Consider the following 15,103-nt stretch of genomic DNA (forward strand, 5'->3'; position numbering starts at 1 on the left):
ATGCTGCAGTCTGCCCGCTAATGACAAATGCACAGTGAAACTAGGGTAAAGGTTCATTCCTCCCTTACATGCAGTCTAATGCCATTAAAGGGGGGGTGGAGGTAGGGAGGGTGTGCTCCACTCCACACAGTCATTCAGCGACCCAGGCTTTATTTATTTATTTATTTATTTAGGCCAGCTTCTAGGGCCCTCAGGTCCTCCACAGTATTTTTTTTTCTTTTTTCTTTTGGCCGCGCTGCGCGGCATGCGGGATCTTAGTTTCCTGACCAGGGATCGAACCCGTGAACCCTGCAGGGGAAGCGGGGAGTCTTAACCACTGGACCAGCAGGGGAGTCCCCTCCACAGTATTTTCTGCCCACGTTTCATGGGCCAGAGCTCAGCCACATGGACTGCAAGCAGTGTGGAAATGAAGCCCAGCACTTTGCCAGGAGAGGAGAGGAGAATGTGGGTACTGGTGGGCACTGGAAGTTTCTGACATACCTAGGTTGTGAGATACAATGAACAGCTTTATGCAACCGTGACAAAAGAAGCTCAGGTGGTATCAGTCCACCTAAACTTTTCAGGCAAGATGCTGAAAACAATGTATGGCCGCTAAATCTTTGATCATTGAATCATTGAACATGTTTAGAAACCGGAGCTCCTATTCAGACTCATTTGAAATATTATTTTTATATCTCAGTTGGAGAAATCCTGAGAGCAATTAATAGTAGCAGCTAGCTGCATGAAAGCAAAGACTCCTGAATTGAGCAGATACAGACATCAGTTACTTCAAAACAAATTCCACACAGATTCCTTCTCAATCTAGGATTACACCCAAAATGTAGATAATGTTTATACTTGGCTCCAAAAGGAATGTTTCAACCTGGACTAGTTTTGTTTATAAGAAGGTATTACTAGTAAGGAGATATTGTGTCAGCAGGAGGATAGCCTTTGGACCATTTGCCTGAAACAGATTTGAAATGTCGTGAAGAATGATGCTTTGAATTCTATAGTCTTAACACAAAAGACAAGACATACGATTTTGGGAAAATAGAGTGACACTCTCCAAATCCTTACAGCAATCAAAACTCGAGTGATTTCAAATTTTAATTCAGATGTAAGTTTAATTTGAAATTAGAAGTGATTGTTTTTAAAGTGCAAAGACAATTAAGGGAAAGACTCAGTTGAAGAAACTGGAGAAGTAAGAGAAGCAGACACTGATGAGATGCTCCAGCAAGAAGCAGACAGTCTGAAATATAAATCTGAACGCAGCACGGGGAAGAAAGGGAGAAGAAATCCAGCATCTGGGCATCCCAAGAAACCCACTTTGAAGCAGGACTTGCGGAGCTAAGTGAGGATGTCTCTCCCAAATGTAATCCCCAGAGTGTGTCCCTGCAAAAATCCTTGAAGATTTGGAGGTGGTGAAAATGAGAGGAATTCCTGAAAAGGAGACAATTTGGAATCTTAGGTGTATCCCACAAAGTGAGACGTGTACGCATACTCCTGGAGTGTATTTTATCAAAAGGGCCCACACTGGAGGATTACTGGACTGAATGTCAATATTATGACATAGTATGAGTGTGTTTCGTGTTTGGTAATTGCAATCATTGTTGCTTTTGTTGTGGTCATCCATTTACAATGCTTGGTGTCAGTCTATTTATCTCTTGTAAAAATAAAATACAGTGTGTGTGTGTGTGAAAAAAAATGTAAACAATGCTTGATAGGATAATGAGATTAGAGATGGTCTTTTACATTTTTCATTGTTATGCTAATACAATACCTTTATAAAACCTAAAAGTCTTGAAACAACACATTTAAAAAAAATTGTGGTAAAATACACAAAACAGAAAATTTATCATTTCAACCATTTTAAAGTGGACAGTTCAGTGATATTATGTCAACAAATTTTTAAAACTTTCAGATGGCACCTGAATAAACTATGTGTTGTCCATTGGTGATTTTAATATATCTGGTATATAACTAAAGTCACCACAAAACTTTTTCTGGGAAATTGGCAGATCATAAACATAAAAAAATTATTTTGCTTTATATTAAACCTTATTGTTTTACTGTTTCAAAATTCAAATTTGCTCACAAGAAAGAGTCAGTTTCATATTAGATTTGGTTTAACAAATGCTGCTCCTGCTATTCATTCTTATCACAAAAAAATAAAAGGACTATTTGTGACTTAACGATAACATGTTCCAGAAAATTAAAAGTTAAGGTCTCTTAGAAACAATACAAATGTTATCAGTAGAAGTGAAGTATACCAAATTTATATATTCAGGAGAACGTGAAACTTATACCATTGATTGTTAAAGGGTTTTAAAAGCTTTTTATTACAGTTGGTAACAAAATTCTAGGCTTAGTTGTAAAATCCTGGGTTAACTATCATTTGGAAATTTAAATATACATTACAGTAAACATTTAGAAAATGTTTTTCTAAAATGTTCCATCTAGGTCAATAAACTTGTCTGTAGAAGTCTTTTATAAGGATAAAAAAAAAGAAAAAAAGGGCGCACATTGCCTGCTGACATGGACAGCAGTTAAGATGGCCTCGCTCACTGCTGGAGTCTAATGGGTTGCTCAAGGAACATCGCATGTCCTCTGGGAACAAACAACTGGGCAACTAACTATAAGGTGATGTGCATGGTGAGTGCTTATTAAAGACACAGACCAAGTGTTGGGCAGGAGGAAATGGGAAAGACTCCCAGAGATGTTGCTGTGTGGACTGAGAAGAGAGGGGATGGGGTGAGGAAAGCTGAGGGGCTGCATATAGAGGAGGTGCTTGAGCAAAATCTCAGACTAGAGTACTTGGCGTGTCTTGGGGCCACGAGACCGGGACTGTGCCAGCCAAGCTAAGGGGTTTGATCTCCAAACGCTTCTGATCTTCACCCCACCAATACAACCCCTCGCCAGTAGATATAATTTTTAATTTCTAAAGGTATTAGAAATACCATAATTATACTATCTACATTGTAAACAATACACGAAGAGTAGAATTTTAAATACTTGAGACGAAAAATAAAAATGGAAGTTTGAACAGCCTCTTCAATAAGTGGTGCTGGGAAAATTGGACAGGTACATGTAAAAGTATGAAATTAGAACACTCCCTGACACCATGCACAAAAATAAACTCAAAATGGATTAAAGACCTAAGTGTAAGGCCAGACACTATCAAACTCTTAGAGGAAAACATAGGCAGAACACTCTATGACATAAATCACAGCAAGATCCTTTTTGACCCAGCTCCTAGAGAAATGGAAATAAAAACACAAATAAACAAATGGGACCTAATGAAACTTAAAAGCTTTTGCACAGCAAAGGAAACCATAAACAAGACCAAAAGACAACCCTCAGAATGGGAGAAAATATTTGCAAATGAAGCAACTGACAAAGGGTTAATCTCCAAGATTTACAAGCAGCTCATGCAGCTCAATAACAAAAAAACAAACAACCCAATCCAAAAATGGGCAGAAGACCTAAATAGACATTTCTCCAAAGAGGATATACAGATGGCCAACAGACACATGAAAGAATGCTCAACATCATTAATCATTAGAGAAATGCAAATCAAAACTACAATGAGGTATCATCTCACACCGGTCAGAATGGCCATCATCAAAAAATCTACAAACAATAAATGCTGGAGAGGGTGTGGAGAAAAGGGAACCCTCTTGCACTGTTGGTGGGAATGTAAATTGATACAGCCACTATGGAGAACAGTATGGACGTTCCTTAAAAAACTAAAAATAGAACTACCATATGACCCAGCAATCCCACTACTGGGCATATACCCTGAGAAAACCATAATTCAAAAAGAGTCATGTACCAAAATGTTCATTGCAGCTCTATTTACAATAGCCAGGACATGGAAGCAACCTAAGTGTCCATCATCGGATGAATGGATAAAGAAGATGTGGCACATATATACAATGGAATATTACTCGGCCATAAAAAGAAATGAAATGGAGGTATTTGTAATGAGGTGGATGGAGTTAGAGTCTGTCATACAGAGTGAAGTAAGTCAGAAAGAGAAAAACAAATACAGTATGCTAACACATATATATGGAATCTAAGGAAAAAAAAAAAAGTCATGAAGAACCTAGTGGCAAGATGGGAATAAAGACACAGATCTACTAAAGAATGGACTTGAGGATATGGGGAGGGGGAGGGGTGAGATGTGACAGGGTGAGAGAGTGTCATGGACATATATACACTACCAAATGTAAAATAGATAGCTAGTGGGAAGCAGCCGCATAGCACAGGGAGATCAGCTCGGTGCTTTGTGACCGCCTGGGGGGGTGGGATGGGGAGGGTGGGAGGGAGGGAGATGCGGGAGGGAGGAGATATGGGAACGTGTGTATATCTGTAGCTGATTCACTTTGTTATCAAGCAGAAACTAACACACCATTGTGAAGCAATTATACTTCAATAAAGATGTTTAAAAAAAAAATGGAAGTTTGAGTATTGTCAGCTCTACCCCATTGGCTCATGTACTCCCTTTGATGTACACACCCCCTTTGGAGGCCCCTGCAAGAGTCAAAAGTGAGGCGCTGAAGGTTTGTAAGCAGGGGAGACCCGTGTAGATCTGTGCTTAAGGAAGTTCATGGAGGTGCCAGGTGGAGATTGAATTAGAGGGGCAGAGACCAGAAAACAATGAGTTCTAAGTGAGAAAACGCTTTTCTTTTGTATTTTCTTTGAAGGTTTATCTCTCTTCATTTGCTGACTCCTTCTAACTCCAGGCTCTCCAGATAAATTTATTTCACTATCTGGAATCCTTGAGGGGGTAGAGGGCACAAGAGAGTGGGATTGAGGAGGTGGGAATGAGGTCGAGGCTCCTTCCCTGCTGTCCCCTTGCTGTGCCTTCCTCTTAGTTCCTTGGTCATCCCCTCATCCACTCTTTACAGATGCCTGGTGCTGAAACCCCACTCATACAGGGGTCTAATATCACTTGCTTAAGCCTTAATACAGACTTAAGTAAACACATTCTTGCCCAAGGGGATTGTGCTTTAAGCCTTATCCCTACCTTGCCCCTTGTTAGAGGGATAGCGAGGGTTAAATAGAAATACAGGAGAAGTGTGGGGTGAGACTCCTTTCTAGGACCCAGAATTGTGTGGCCACCTGGTCTCAGGCCCAGTTCCCACTCGTTTGTGGCTGTGCAATCACCCTTCCCATGGAGGCCAGGGAGGAAATGTTGGCTACTCTGTGTTCTGTGGGTGAGAAGCTCGCAGAGATGCTGGATGAAGGCTTTAGGTGGAGAACCTTGAGAATGATTTTTTGAAAAAAAAAGATTTTTAGCATTTTCCTTTTCCTTGGCTCTGCTCCACAAGTACACTGCAGGAGACAGTTTAGAGAAAAGCACTACATAAGATGGTATTGGGACTTCCCTGGTGGCGCAGTGGTTGAGAGTCCGCCTGCCAATGCAGGGGACACGGGTTCGAGCCCTGGTCTGGGAGGATCCCACATGCCACGGAGCAACTAAGCCCGTGCGCCACGGCTACTGAGCCTGCGCTCTAGAGCCCACGTGCCGCAACTACTGAAGCCCGCGCACCTAGAGCCCCGTGCTCCTCAACAAGGGAGGCCACCGCAGTGAGAAGCCTGCGCACCGCAACAAAGAGTGGCCCCTGCTCGCCGCAACTAGAGAAAGCCTGCACGCAGCAACAAAGACCCAACGCAGCCAAAAATGAAAAATATAAATAAATAAATGTATATAAAAAAAGAGTACATAGACATAAAATGTGGGGAAAAAGTTTGGAGAGGCATGTCTGATAGCTAATTAATAAAAATATTAAAAAAAAAAAAAAGATGGTATTGGAAGGAGGAATAATGTTCTTATTGCTTAATATTTCAAAGCTTATAATGTTGAAAGCTAATTTGGGTTTCTCCCCCATGTTTTCTTACTAGGATAAGTGTTGTCTTTTCTTTCTTCTTCACATTCCACAACGGCACACTCCCGTCCCTGGTACGAGCCACTGAATTTTCACACACCCTTCCAAGTGATTCTGAAGTCACCGCCTTGTAAAGTCTCTGTTGACAAAAATCACTTCCCCTTCATCGAAGTTCACATGGTTCATCGTGAGAGGCAGGAAACGGGGTTTGCTGTGATTCTGATGGGGTCAGTTTCTCATTTGATTTATACAGTAAGACCTACACTCTTTGCTATCATCTGATAGATTTCCTCATCTAGAAAAAGAGGAAATACAAGTTCATGTCTCCATAAGTTGGAATTTAGGCCAAATTAGCTTCAAGCATGCAATTCGGGTCTTCAGGGGACACAATTTAAAGCATTTTTGTGATTGTTAAACTCACTGAATATTTTTGGGCCAAAGAGCTTTTCTGAGTCATTTTTCTCAATATGGCATGGGAATGATAATACCTACCACACAAGGTTATAATAAGAGTAAAGCAAGGTGCATGTCATAATATATAGTCTATTAGTGCTGTTCATAAGTACTATTACTACTACTCATAAGCAACTATAATACACAGAGTACTATAGTACTATTCATAAACTATGGTATTTTGTAATGTCAGAATTATAGTGATAATAGGAATATATATATATTTGGGATATTAGGGCATCCCAAAAGCCACCTTCCCCCAAATCTAAAGTACTGGTTAATTTTTTTTTTTTTTAAGATATTCGCCATGTATTTCTTCTTTACGTCTTTTTTTTTTTTAGTTTATTTTTATATTTATTCTTGGCTGTGTTGGGTCTTCCTTTCTGTGCGAGTGCTTTCTCCAGTTGCGGCCAGCGGGGGCCACTCTTCATCGCGGTGCGCGGGCCTCTCACTATCGTGGCCTCTCTTGTTGCGGAGCACAGGCTCCAGACACGCAGACTCAGTAGTTGTGACTCACGGGCCTAGTTGCTCTGCGGCATGTGGGATCTTCCCAGACCAGGGCTCGAACCCGTGTCCCCTGCATTGGCAGGCAGATTCTCAACCACTGCGCCACCAGGAAAGCCCTAGTATTGGTTAATTGAATGCACTGCTTGCATTGAAAATTGAAACAGAGAACAAGCTCAGCATAAAACAAAAAGATCTTTCTGTATCATTTTTTCTTGAACCTAATTTACAAATGTCCTCCTGTAAATTCTGGGGAATGTGAGGCCTTGAAATTATGAGTGAGCAAGTCTGGTAAATGGAAATAACTGTCCAATTCCCATTTCTACTAATTTAAATATGTGTAAAATGTTTACAGAGACAGCAAGAGTATGGGATAGGATCAAAACACTTTCTTTCTGATCTTCTCCTGTGCTTGCTGGATATTGTGGTGGGCTGAATAACGGCCCCTAAAGATATCCATATCCTTATCCTTAGAACCTATGAATATTACCTTACAAAGCAAGGAGGATTTTACATACGTGATTAAGTTAAAGATCTTGAGATGGGGAAATTATCCTGGATTATCTGGGTAGGCCCAACGTAATCACGAAGGTCCTTCTAAGAGGGATGCAGGAAGAGAGAGAGAAGAAAAAGTGACAACAGAAGCAGAGATTGGAGTGACGTGGCCATAAGCCAAGGAATGCCAGCTGCCTCTAGAAGCTGGAAGAGGCAAGAAATGGATTCTCCCTTGGAGTCTCCAGAAGGATTAGCCCTGCCAATACCTTGAATTTAGCCCAGTCAGACTGATTTTGGACTTCTGCCCTCCAGAAATGTGAAAGAATAAACGTGTGTTGTTTTAAGCCACTGTTTGTGGGAATTTGTTAGAATGGTGATAGGAAAGGAATACAGAAATTATGGGGAAACAAAACCACCCAATCAAACCACTTTTGGATCAAACACACTAGCTCGTCTTTATTCACAGCCCTGCAGTATTCACTAGTTGTGTCATGTGTCTTATTACTCTCACTAGACTGGATCATAAGCTCTTAGGGTAACAATGTCCTAAACTCCTTTCCATTCTTCTGTAGTACCAAGCTCCGAGCTGTCGTAGAGTAGCCACCCTGTACTGGACCCAGCCCAGTCTGAACAGATGCATCTGGACACGTCTCACGAGTTCAGGGGATGACCGTATCCAGGTGGTTATTTGCATATGTGGAATTGTTGAGAAAAAAGAAGGAAGAGTAAAGATGATGTGTGAGGGTCTGGGGCAGGAATGAGTGGAGGGACGGGACAGCACTTGCCTCTTCTTAACCTAGACTAATTAAAGTCTTGGGCTGAGTCCAGTGGAGTTGTAGGCAGATACTGCATGGACGGCTCTCAAGAACTTGGAGATGCGGGGCACAGTGGCCCCTGCCCAGGTGAGAAAGTGTGACACTGAGCAGGGGACAGAGTCATTCTCCCCACTTCTGCACTGAGGGCAGCCCAGCTCTGGCACAGCGAGGGATGAGGGGCAGATAGCATTATTTGGCCTCTCCTGGAGGACAGACTGGGATGTCTCCAGACACTGCTCTCCAGGCAACAAGTTAACAGGGAGCCCCATGGCAGCGGCATGTGGTGGGCAGTCAACATCCAATGGCGGCTGGGGACAGAGGCACATGAGAGGACTGTTTGTGAATACAGGTGAGGCACTCCTGGGGACCCCAAGAAATGATTAGAGGAGACTCTATTGTGTAGACATGGGGGTGGGAAGGAGGCAAGGACCTGTATCAGGTAGATGGGAGCACAAACCAACTAGATACAAGCGATTAGTGTTAATTAAACCTTATTTGTGCCCACTGATTGGTGAAGCCAGGATCTCTTCAAGTATCAATTGGATTACTGCTTTCAGATTAAACATAGTTAATGATAGAAATGAACTAAAGTGCTCAAAAGCGTCTAGACTAAGATAATTAAGAACTAACTGGGGACTTCCCTGGTGGTCCAGTGGTAAAGAATCCGCCTTCCAATTCAGGGGACGCAGGTTCGATCCCTGGTCGGGGAACTAAGATCCCACATGCTGCAGGGCACCTAAGCCCTCATGCCACAACTACTGAGTTCATGTGCCACAACTAGAGAGAGACCTGAGCACCGCAACAAAGATCCCACGTGCCACAACTCAGACCTGATGCAGCCAAGAAAATAAATAAATAAATGTTTTTTAAAAATAGCTTTATTTATATATATATGTGTGTGTGTGTATATATATATATATATATATATATATATATATATATATATAAAGTTATTTTTTAAAAGAACTAACTGAAAAGCAGATGTTTTATGTTTTGAAAGCATTCAACTTAATTGAATGTTGATTTCACCCACTAGTTTGTCTATTGGATGCTGGAACAATTGCTGCTGGTATGTTGTGTCAGTCAGATTTCTGATATGACACAGCCCTGGTCTTCACGTTGACCATGGTTTCCCCAGTCCTTAGCGCCTGACTCATAGAGGCACTCCGTAAATATTTATATTATCCAAATAAATCCCTATATTAGCTAAGTCAGAGAGGCATGTTATTGATCCTTTACTTCCTCTTTTACCTTTTACCTCCTGGAATTGTGGAGTGTATCATATCAAATTAGCAAGCAAAATCCATCTTCTTCTTTAGCAGGAATTTCAGCATGTGGCTCAGCCATGACAGAGGAAGTATAAGGAGATTTTGTGTACTGGTGAGAGGGTGGCAATTTAAGCTCAATATCTTATGCCTTGCCTGTGAGTCTCCTTGAAAGTCATCGAATGACATCTGGCAAAAGACCCATGAGGCATCCCCAACCTCTTGTGACTTTACCAGTGAGCATCGTCTAAGTTTGCAGTTGTCTTGGAGCTTTTCTGTGAATCTGATGGGGACAAAGGGTGAAATACACTCACCTAGGATAGGGACCATGAGCCCTGAGTCAGGACCCCAGATCACCGTCCTTCTACCTCACTCCACATGGCTTCCCCAGGCTTAAGGGAAGCATGAGCTGAGTTAGTATATATTGATCTCACAGATATTTTTGGGCATCAGAAGCCATTGCCTTAATTGCTCTCCATTGAGGGATTATAATAACCCCTGCTGCAAACTTCCCCACAATCTAACATTTAAGCATCCAGTCTTGTGAAACTAATTCAGGGAGAGCTTTGCTCAAATTACTGGGCCTGTATTATATGAGTGTGAGGTTGCCAAGGAAAATAAGTCAGAGTAATCCCTTTGCTAGGAGATGAGAAACAAAAAAATGCTGGCAGACCTTTAATATTTTAATTACCTGCTTCCAGAACAATAAAAAGGGATTCAGGTCCTCCACTTACAGTTGTACATTATTACAGCCCATAAAATACCTTAGACTATTTCCTTAAGATGTAAGCCTTAAGCTTTTTCCTTTCATCTGTATTCAACCATTAGATTTTAGACAAGTAAGAGTTAAATTTTTCCTTTAGTGGTTTTAGTTACAAATATTGGAACCAAAGGTAATTTGAACCTTGTTGCTTTCTTGGAAGATTTTTTAGGGTTTTACGTGCCTACAACTAAAGGTAATATGGGATCCTGGAACAGAAAAAGGACATTAGGTATCTAAGACAATCTGAATAAAATATAGATATTAGTTAAAATAATAATAATGTATCAATATTGGTTCATTAATTGTGACACATGTATAATACAGTAATGTAAGATGTTAATAATAGGGGACACTGGGTGCAGGGTATATGGGAACTCTCTGTGCTATCTTCACAATTTTTCTGTAAGTCTAAAACTACTCTAAGATAAGAATTTTATTTGAAAGAATGCCTCCTGACCTCATCGATGACTCATTGAAGGTTATTTTTGTGACAAGAGCAGAACTCTAGTGGATAATATGGGCAACACAATTTGGGCTAAACTGAATACCCATGAAATGGTGACTAGGCATGACTCCAAAGGAATCCTGTAAAGCTCCTGGACACAGAGAAGATCCTGGCTTCCTAATGACCTTGGAGCCCAGGCAGTTCAGAAATGCAAATGAGAAGTGATCATTTTATGGGAAATGGATCAAAACTGGAATGGAAAGGCATCAGGGAATATTGTTAGAACAAGTCCTGATGGATGTGTGTGTGTGTGTGTGTGTGTGTGTGTGTGTATTGTCTTCTTGTGTGTGTGTGTGTGTGTGTGTGCGTGTGATGCCTCCCTCGTGCTGCTTATGTTGCCCCCTGTGTCAGGGGTGTTTTCTATTTCTCATCTGCTAAGAAACCACCCTCATCTCTTAAACTGTCTTCACATCCTTCACGAATCTTTAGTAGGCTAGATTCATGGATGACAGTCCTTGCCTACCTCAGACCTCTTATAGGTCCACATCAGTTAACCATAAAAGAAATTAAAAACCAAGCTTTTGCAAGCAAATCTACAAGTATACAGAGAGCCCAGTGCCTGTTTTATGTTAGATTTTTTAAGCCCCTCTAAGCCGGCTGTTCTTAGGGTCATTCCACTGGCGTGATTGTTATCAGATTCCCAGTGACTCCCACCCCCCAAAATGCACCAAAACCAATGGTTAATGTCCTCATCTCATCTTGCTTGACTTCTCACCAGCATTCAGCATGGTTGCCAGCTCCCTCCTTCCTGAGCAAAGACCTTTCTGTTCTTCCTTGACACCACGTGCTCCTGTTTTTCTTGCTACCTCAACGCCGACTCATTCTTAGTATCTGGCTGACATCTTCTCGTCTTCCCTGAGTGCTGCATGCCCCTGGCTTGGCGCCTGGCTCTCTTCTCTCTGTATGTCCACTCCCTTGGCGATTGCATGCTGACCCCTGGATTTCAGTATTATCTATATGCTGATGACTAACCAGCTCCCAAACCCTTCCCTGAGCTTCAGGCTCGTGTATCTAGCATCTCACCTGAATAGCTAACAGACACCTCAGACTTAACTTGTCAAATATACAACTCTTGACTCCCAAGAGAGTTCAGACTACTAGATAGAGAACAGATGTTATTGTATTCACATTTTACTACACACACCTTTATTGCCCCTCAGCCCTGTGTTCCCAGGGCTAAACTAGCTAACTATAGAAAACGGTCATCGATAAGAGGCAATGTACTTTCAAATAAGAAATGTGGGAGTTCCATGTGTGTTGAAAAATGACTGAAATTAGGAAACTACACATATTTTTCAATGATTAATAATATTTAATAAGTGCTTCTTTTGTACCAGATACTGTTTGAAGTATTTTACGTGTTTTATTTCATTTAATCCTTACAATAATTGTAAAGGTAGATATTATGGCCCCATTTTCTTATCAGAAAATGAAGACACAGAGAGGTTAAATAGCTTGGTCAAAGTCACAGAGCCAGAAGGAAACAACTGAGACTTGAACCCAGACAGCCAAATATACTCTAAGGAGTCATGGTGGAAATTACAGTTTCGTTTCCCACCCCAGGGTCAAGTTCCTACTCACATGACGTTCCATGCCTCGGATTCTATTACTAGACTCCGTGGCCTCTAACCTCAAGTGTGTATAGAAACCTCACGCTAGATGAACAGGAAACAAAAGGAATGAAGTGAGTTTTATTATGCACAAGCATCAGAACACTTTTTTTTTTTAAAAAAAAGAAATGGCTTATAAATTAGATTTTAAAATAAGGACAACATTGGTTGAATGCTGCTGCTGTTAACATAGTCATGCAATGTGGGACAAAGACTCTCAGAGAGCAAGCCAGTGGGAAGTCTTAACTAAAATATGTAGCTACTGCACCTTTCTACTCAACACAGGTTCTTGTGCAAGTTTATTAACCAATGGTTGCAAACCCTTCAAGCATTTCCTGTGAATGGCTTGCTATACGTTTAGCTAATTAGATCATTGGTGCTCCAACCCCCATCTCGGCAGGTCTGGCCCCCTTAATCACACACCCATGGAACTGTGTGGTTTGTCTCTTCTCTTCATTGACACAGAGACATGAGCCACTGGACCCTAAATTTTTTTTTTCTTTTTTTTTGGCTGCGTTGCACGGCTTATGGGATCTTAGTTCCCTGACCAGGGATCGAACCCGGGCCCCTGGCAGTGAGCGTGCCAAGTCCTAACCACTGGACTGCCAGGGAATTCCATAGACCCTGAATTTTAAAAGTGGATCATATACTAGGTTCAAGTGATAAAAATATGGATGCGAAAAAGAAAATTGGGAGTGCTATGTCAACTGTTGAAAAGTATTCATTTCCATAGACACTGTATTGAATCTGTTATTTTCAGAAAATGCCCAGTTTCTCTCAAAAACATGATGAGAAATCCTTTTTTCCTTTCAAACGTTATTTTTAAATAATGCATTACATTGAATTGTTTGGTATAAAAATAAAAGTAAAAAACTTGCGAAATATCACCCTTTTCATTAAAAAACATTTCAAGCAAGCGAGGTCTGATATTTTTGGTAGTTTTTAAGGACAGGTTTTTATAAATATTATGCACAATTCTTTTGAAACATTTCCTTTCCTAAATATACACCAACACACTTATTGCTAAAAAACTGCCCCAAAACATATTTATTAAACAATGAATATATGCAGAACTGTGTAAGGATTACTGGTTTTGATTAAAACATCCCCATTACTGTTTTACTACAGTATTTATCGTGTTTGTTTCACTTTTGAAAACAAGGACCAGTTTTTTAAAAAGTTAACCAATCCAAATGTTGATGCTCATCTAAATTGGTTTCTTCTTGTCTTCCTATGTTTTCTAATGACTAGTGTGTAAATAAACAGCAAATATAATGCCATTAGATAAAATCAGAGCGAAGAAACAATAAAAGCCAATGTTTTGAGAGTTCCTAGTTTTACTGGTGATCACGGTAAGGAAAAGAGATATGACACAAATCTCTTTCATTTAATTGTTATTTAGCATTAAAGACCAACAGGAAAATATAGCCGGATTCTTTTGTTTTTCTTTTTTTTATTTTATTTTAGCCAGATTTAAAAATAGAAACAGGAAGCTCAGATTCCACGGCGATATTTGTTATATAATATTAACCTAAGTGAGTTTATCTATTTAGGGACTGAGAAGACCATTTCATTCTTTGCTTAATGTACTGAAAACATTTCCTTTTAAAGGCAGGATCTCCGTAAAGAGCAATTCATACGCCTGGAAGCTTAAAGGAGTGTTTCACGGTGAAAGTGACTTATAAGTATGCGTTATATTCAGGAAATGCAAACACGACAAGAAGAAGGTGGCGCCGATGGTGATTCTTCAAACCATCACAGAACTTTCCTGCCATGCAGCAGAAATTGTGAAGCTATTAAAAACTGTTAAGCTAGACGTGCCTTTCAAAAAAAGAACAGAGAAATTACTTACATCTCAAGCTCCACTGCAAGGCTGGCTCCGCCACTCCCAGACCTCTGCCTGATCCTTCACTCTGGCTTGACAGCTGGTCTAATCTGCAAGGCAGGACGGACGGAATGCCTGTTCTTGCACTTGCTGTTCTTTTCCGTTTTCAGAGGGCCAGTGGCCCTGGTCATTTCCATGGCAACCAGAGGGAAGCTGGCCACCTACCGGTTTCATGAACCATGCAGTGGGAGACAACCCACCTTGGTGACTTCTGGCTACTCTTTTGGGGGTTCCAAAGTGGAAAGTTTCCAGAAGAAATGAAGGAGACTGCTGACCTGAAGGGCTAACAGTAATGCAAGAAATTCTACTTTAGCAGGAAATTGAATGAATTAAGTGTAGAGCGTGGAGACTCCTTGATGCTTTCACTATCATGATTTGTTCCACTCATTTTGGCCCAATGAATTGTTACTTATGGCAAATGCCTGAACTAGTATAAAGATTGACCTATTGTGGTTGTTCCAGAGAGAAAGTGAACTCATTTCAACTCCAAAGATGTAGTCCTAGAGTTTATTACACTATGTGAAGTAAGTCAGACAGAGAAAGACAAAGATCATATGATATCACTTATCTGTGGAATCTAAAATATGATACAATTTTAGTATATGTGCTGCCAAAGCCAGCACTAAAATATGATACAAATGAACTTATTTGCAAAACAGAAACAGACTCACGCACACAGAAAATAAACTTATGGTTACCAGGGATTTCCCTGGTGGTCCAGTGATTAAGACTCCACGCTTCCAATGCAGGGGGCGTGGGTTCGATCCTTGGTTGGGAAACTAAGATCCCGCAAACCCCCCCCCCCCACAAATAGCATCATACAACTATGGTTACCAAAGGGGAAAGGGGAGGAGGAGGGATAAATTAGGAGTTTGTGATGATCAGATACAAACTACTATATGTAAAACAGATGCAGAACAAGGTCCTACTGTATAACA

Source organism: Balaenoptera acutorostrata, chromosome 4 (assembly GCF_949987535.1).
Source record: "Balaenoptera acutorostrata chromosome 4, mBalAcu1.1, whole genome shotgun sequence".
In the NCBI taxonomy this organism is placed as follows: Eukaryota; Metazoa; Chordata; class Mammalia; order Artiodactyla; family Balaenopteridae; genus Balaenoptera; species Balaenoptera acutorostrata.